Source organism: Crocuta crocuta, unplaced genomic scaffold, assembly GCF_008692635.1.
Source record: "Crocuta crocuta isolate KB4526 unplaced genomic scaffold, BGI_CrCroc_1.0 scaffold510, whole genome shotgun sequence".
Classification (NCBI taxonomy): domain Eukaryota; kingdom Metazoa; phylum Chordata; class Mammalia; order Carnivora; family Hyaenidae; genus Crocuta; species Crocuta crocuta.
Genome location: NW_027531921.1, coordinates 721603 through 728204, shown reverse-complemented (window position 1 = coordinate 728204; position 6602 = coordinate 721603). Strand labels below are relative to the sequence as shown.

Sequence of the window (6602 nt, the reverse complement as noted above, 5' to 3'; positions counted from 1 at the left end):
AGGTATTTGTTTCATGTCTTAACTTCTTATTTTTTTTCTCCAAATTTGTGATGCACATACACAAGGCACCATTCATTTATTTGACAAATATTTCTTGAAGACCTACCACAAGCCAGGCAGTGTTCCAGAAACTGAATCCACAACAATGAATAATATAGATGATGGAGCTTTCATTGTATCAGAGATTTCCTAGTCCTTATACATACACTCCCTACCTAAAGGTTTTCCCAGCATGTTTCAGAACATACACACACACACACACACACACACACACACACACACACACATCTCCCAACACAGACTTCCTTAAAGCTGCAAATTGTTTTAGATTTCATTCATTTGATCAAAACATGTCTACTGAATGCCTGGCACTGAGTCAGGCACTGTTATTGGCACTGGGGAAACATCAGTAAATGAGAAAGACAAAGCCTTTGTCCTTAAGGGAACTGTGTTCTAAGAACAAACAAGATAATTTTAGATATTGATAAGTGGCATGAATAAAACAAAGAGGGCCATATGATAAAAGTAATTGAGGGGAAAGGCTAAAAGTTAGGGTCATCTGTGGAGGTGACATCTGAGCTGAGGCCTGAATGACCAGAGGGCACCAACCATGGGAAAATATAGAGGAAGAGCTAGAGCTAGATCTTTCTAGATGGAGGGAACAGCTTCTGCCAGGTTGAATGAACTTGAGGTGTTTTGGACACAGGGAGACACAAATGATCAGTGGAGATTTCAGAGACGTCAGGAAGCCAAATCATGTTGGACCTTGTAGGCCAGGATAAAGAACATGACTTTTATTTTAATATATGGTGGAAAGTCATTGGAAGGTATTGGATAGGGAAGGGAATTATGGAATAAGATTTACATTTTTTTTGAAGATTGCACTGGCTGCTCTTTAGTAAACTGGGTATAGGGAAGCAAGTGTGGACCCAGGACATGCTTTCTGTCTGGCAGCAAATGTCAGGGACAGGTGTACAATGTATCAGTCAAGGGGAGCCCTTTTAATCTTTTGATCTGAGGCTTTTATTAAGATCAGCTAACATAGGCACATCATACTACATGATGGCTCTCAAGCCACCACACCTGCCATCCCCTCTGTCTTGATCTTGACAAGTAGCCACACCACAGCAGATGGACACCCGAATATCATGAAGACCTAGGATCCCAAAAGCAAATTAGGTTAGAGCTGAAACAAATGAAACTGAAAGGGGAAAATTTAATAGCCCTTCACATTTGAATAGATTTATAGTTTACAAAGCTTTTGTTGTCACGTACAAATTTCCCTGATTTATGCAACCCAGGGTTTAAAATAGGGCTGCATTCATCATTTCCTTGGTCCTTATACTACTAGCCTCTGAAATTTGCTAACTAAGCATGGCTTCTTGTCTTTATCTAGAAGCCCTGCACTGAGTACTGCTTCATCCACTGAACATGCCCACCTTTGGTGGGACCCACCACCATTTCCATGGGGCAGCTATCTCCCCAGAAAAACAGCTGGTGAGATCAGCACACTAGGGCCCTCAAGGTGCTGGAGCTTCAGAGTTCTGCGGCAAAATAGGGAAGATCACTTCTTTATCCTTTTCTACCATAGAAGTCGCAGAGCAATTCTGCATGGGTCCTAATTGATTACAGGCTCTTTAATCCCCGTGTCAGTTTCTGCTCCCAGTTCTCTGTTTTCTTTGGACAGAGACACAAATCTGTTCACAGGAATGGATGCGGAGTGATGTCCTTTCCAATGACATCATTTTCCTAAATGGAGAGACCCACGCTAGGGTACCACTCCTGGCCTTTCTTCACAGAAGAGGAAAGTCTTCACCCGGCTCAACACTTCTCACTTCTCCCTTTGGGAGAGGCCTGTCAGGGAACAATCTGAGTTCTCCACATTGGGAGTTTTATCAACTCAAGTCCCCATTGAAGGGGGTGCTGCCTATGACTAGGTAAATGTAGCTAATCCTGTGTAATCCTGGGGTGCGGTCCTAGGGGTATGTTACGCACAAACTACGTTCTCCAAACCCAGATGCTTTTAGCAATAAAAATGATACTGTTGACTTTCATCTCTCTGACTCCTTCAGTTCCAAACTCAGGTGAAAAAGGTATTCTATTCTTTGGGCCCACCAGATTCCACAGTGTATGGGAACTAGGCTGGAGAGAGCATCTGATGACAGACTTTCCTTAAAACTACTTCTCTTCTCTTGAAACTGTATTCTTCTCACTGGGCTAATTAGCTGCCTATAATACCTTAGGAGAATGGAAGTATAATGATATTATCAGTGTTGTGTTGAGCTCCTTGTTTATTACTTCCGCCTTGCCTTCAATAATATTTTATTGAATGCATGTTGTGTTGCAGGCATGGTCATGAGCCCAGGGGATGCAACAGTGAACAAGTGAGACATAGTACCTGCTCTCAGGAAGCTTACAGTCTAGTAGTCCAGAAGACATTAATGCAATGATCACCTAAGTCTTATCATGTATCATATCAACAAAATAAGTGCTGAAAGGGTCCTGAGCTCTGATACAGTCTGAGGGACCAAGGAAGGCTTCCCCACGGAAGTGGTGCTTTAGCTGGGATCTGAAGAATGAGTTGGAGCTCACACGACAGAGGGATGGGGTGAGAGCAAGAGAGTACGTTCGGAAAGGGTAAAGGAACCAGCAAAAGGCCCTATTGTCGCAGTGAGGAAGCATGTCACCGTGTGCATGTGTACATGCCTGTCATTTTTTTCTCCTGTTCCTTTATTTTCTTTTTTGTAAATAGTTTATTGTCAAGTTGGTTTCCATATAACACCCAGTGTTCATCCCAAGTGCCCTCCTCCATGCCCGTCACCCCCCTTCCCCTCTCTCCCACCCCCATCAGCCCTCAGTTTGTTCTCAGCATGTCTCTCATGGTTTGCCTCCCTCCCTCGCCCCGACTATTTTTCCCCTTCTTCTCCCGTATCGTCGTCCGTTAGCTTCCTCCTAATCCACCTATATGTGCAAACATATGGTATCTGTCCTTCTCTGCCTGACTTATTTTGCTCAGCATAACACCCTCAAGGTCCATCCATGTTGCTACACATGGCCAGATTTCATTCTTTCTCATTGCCATGTAGTATTCCATTGTATAGATAAACCACATTATCTTGATCCATTTGTCCGTTGATGGACACTTAGGTTCTTTCCATGTTTTGGCTATTGTGGAGAGTGCTGCTATGNCAGCATCACTTTGATTCCCAAGTCAGACAGAGACCCAGCAAAAAAAGAGAATTACAAGCCAATATCCTTGATGAATACAGATGCAAAAATCCTCAACAAGATACTTGCAAATTGAATCCAAAAGCACATAAAAAGAATTATCCACCATGATCAAATGGGATTCATTCCTGAGTTACAGGGCTCGTTCACTATTCGCAAATCAATCAATGTGATACATCACATTAACAAAAGAAAAGATAAAAACCATAGGATCCTGTCGATAGATGTAGAAAAACATTTGACAAGATACAGCATCCCTTCTTAATAAAGACCCCGAGAAAGTCGGGATAGAAGGAACTTACTTAAACATCATAAAAACCATCTATGAGAAACCCTCAGCTAACATCATCCTCAACGGGGAAAAACTGAGAGCTTTCCCCCTGAGATCAGGAACACGACAGGGATGTCCACTGTCACCACTGTTGTTTAACGTAGTGCTGGAAGTCTAGCATCAGCCATCAGACAACAAAAGGAAATAAAAGGCATCAGAATTGGTAAAGAAGAAGTCAAACTTTCACTTTTCGCAGATTACATGATACTCTACATAGACAACCTGACAGACTCCACCCTAAGCCTACTAGATCTGATCCAGGAATTCAGCAAAGTTGCAGGGTACAAAATCAACGTACAGAAATCCGTTGCATTTTTAGACACCAATAATGAAGCAACAGAAAAAGAAATCAAGAAACTGATCCCATTCACAATTGCACAAAAAAACCCATGCCTGTCATTTTAATTCTCTCAGCAATCCTTCCTAACAAGTAGCTGAGACCCTCATTTTACAGAGATGGAGATTGAAGCACAGAACTTGGGTAAGCATTAGAGCCAGCATTTAAAGCCAAGCTTGAATGCCCCTAAGGCACTGGTTCTCAGTTGGACCCTTTCCCCTAGTGCACATTTGGCAATATCTGGAAGGATTATAATTGTCCCAACTTGAGGAGTGGTATACTACTGTGTTGAAGCTGGGCAGGCGGCTAAAATCCTACCATGCACAAGACAGCCATTATGATAAACAATCCAGCCCCAGCTTTCAGCAGTGCCAAGGTTGAGAAACCCTGGCACTATTGAAATTCAGGCTGAGCCCAAACTCCACCCTTCCACACATCTGCCTTTCTCCCTAGAGGCTCCTGAGTCCTTTGTGCAGATGGATTTCCGGCCAGTCAGCTACAATTAGCCACACGAGCCATAGTGAGCATGGGTTTGACTTAAGCAGGGGCCTCTGCTACTTGTCAATATCCTCAATGATCCACACCAGCTCTGTGTTATCAATCCCATCTCACAGATGAAGAAACAAGAGGTTCAATAACATGCCTTAGGTCACAGCAGCCACAGATACAGAGCAAGTCAGCCCAGCTCCTTTAAAATTGGATCTGATGCCATTTTCCCTTCATAAGGCAGCCCTTCCGAGGATAAATGCTTCCTCTCAAGCGTCTGCAGGTAAACCTGGCGAAGGCTGGAGATGTGGGTCTGGATCTGGCCTGACTGCCGACATGCTCTCGAGAGTCTGTCAAGTTCAGTGCCTGCATTATTTTTTTAGGAGCTTGAAAATCAGCCCAGTGTTATTCGGCTTGAATTCTCCTCTCACTAGGCTCAAAGCACACTAGACACGCAATCTGCTGTTTGTGTAGAGAACGTGTCAGGAGAGAAAAGAATAGCACCCACGTGCGAGCATCTGCTCGAAAAATCCATCTCACCATTAACCATACAATTGAGTGAGAAAAACATCTGTGTCTTCTGTTGCAGATGTAATCATGAAACCCAAATGGAGCAACAGAACAAACTGGAAAGGGGGCAGAGGGCAAGAAACAGGAGAAACACATAGCTTTAGTGTCAGAAAGGGAGAGGTCTTGTCTGGGCTCTTACACTGAACATGCTCACCTTCACCTTTCAAACACGACACCATCTGTAGGAAACTGCAAGATCATAAGCGGACAAATTTATGCAAGGCAGTTCCAAGGAAGCAATAAACAAGGCAGAGGAATCCCAGACACTGTAAATCAGCAGCAAAAATATATCTGACTATATGTCGGTGGCATTTCAATGTTAAGGCCGGTGGCTTAGAATCGTGGAGCTAGAGAATGTAAAAAACAAAAAAAACAACGGCAGAGCTGAAGGGCCCTCAGAGATCAACGAGTTCAATCCCCACTCCCACCCACGAGGGAACTGGGGCCCCGAGAGGGATGTGACTACCCAAGGCCACACAGCTAGGCAGTTCTGGGGAAACATTTTTTCCCCCCAGATCAGCAAGAGAAGGGACATTTCACAAAATTTTACAAGTGGCTGACAACATCCACTTCAGAGTATTACTGAGTTACCGCGATATAAATTTATACCTCAGATTATGGAAGCCAATACTGATTACCCATCTCTGTCCAAAGTGCTGAGGCATAATTGTGCCACTCAGAGTGGAATAGAAACCCTGACTACATCTCAGTGGGTGACACCGCACATCTGCTTTGAAAATTATCTCAACTGTCAGGGTGGCTCTGTGTCTGCGAGCCTGCCCCTGTTCAAGTACCACACAGTGTGCCTCTAAAGGCGGCAAGAAAGGGAAACCAGCCATGCCCACGGTGCCCCAGGCCATACGGCTCTCATTGGTCCATGAAGAATCTGCACAGAGGGAGTCAGGAGGGCTTTAGCTTCTGGTTCCGCCTAGAGCTCGCTCTATGACCTTGAAGCAACCACAGACCACTGGACTTGAGCCCTCCAAAACGTTTGCAGAGAGAAGGGGATAAGAGGCAGCAAAGGGAATGGAAAAACTAGAGAAATGTATGCGAAGAGTTGGTGGGAAGAAGCAGGGTTCTCCTCTCACCTTGCCCGATGCCCTCAATTATGATCCTAACGAGCAGTATTTTAGGGAGCCCAACAGTGTCCCTCTTAAATTTGGCCTTGGTTGCATCATTCATTTGTGGCCATTCATTTGATGGCCATCTTTTTTTATGAAACAGCGCTTCAAATCTTTTGCCCATTTTTATTGGTTGTTTATTTATTAATGACTTGTAAGAAGTATTTATATATTCTGGATACAAGTACTTTGTCTGATAAAAGTGCTGTGAATATTTTCTCCAATTCCAAGGTTTGTCTTTTCATTTTCTCAACAATGTCTTTCAAACAATAAAAGTTTTAAATTTTAATAACATCAAATTTATCACCTTTTTATATTTTTGTGCTTTCTGTGTTCCATCTACAAACTTTTGCCTGCCCCAAAGACACAAAGATGTCTTTTTCTAGATGTTTTAGAGCTTGGAGTTTTACATTTATTTGCATTTAGATCCATTTACATTTATAATCTATCTTGAGTTGATGTTTACATGTGACCTAAGGAAAAAGTTGATGTTTCCTTTTTTTTATTATTCTGTATTGATACACATTTA

The 6602-nt window shown here is 43.1% G+C and overlaps 1 long non-coding RNA gene and 1 pseudogene across 2 annotated transcripts in view; one reads left to right on the top strand and one right to left on the bottom strand.

Annotated features, from left to right (window-relative positions):
* The window catches only part of LOC144240630 (uncharacterized), a 310481-nt gene that overhangs the window by 49057 nt on the left and 254822 nt on the right, over positions 1-6602 (top strand). The gene's annotated exons all lie outside the window — the stretch shown is intronic.
* LOC144240631 (glyceraldehyde-3-phosphate dehydrogenase-like) overlaps positions 4573-6602 on the bottom strand; it is a 90509-nt pseudogene continuing 88479 nt past the window's right edge.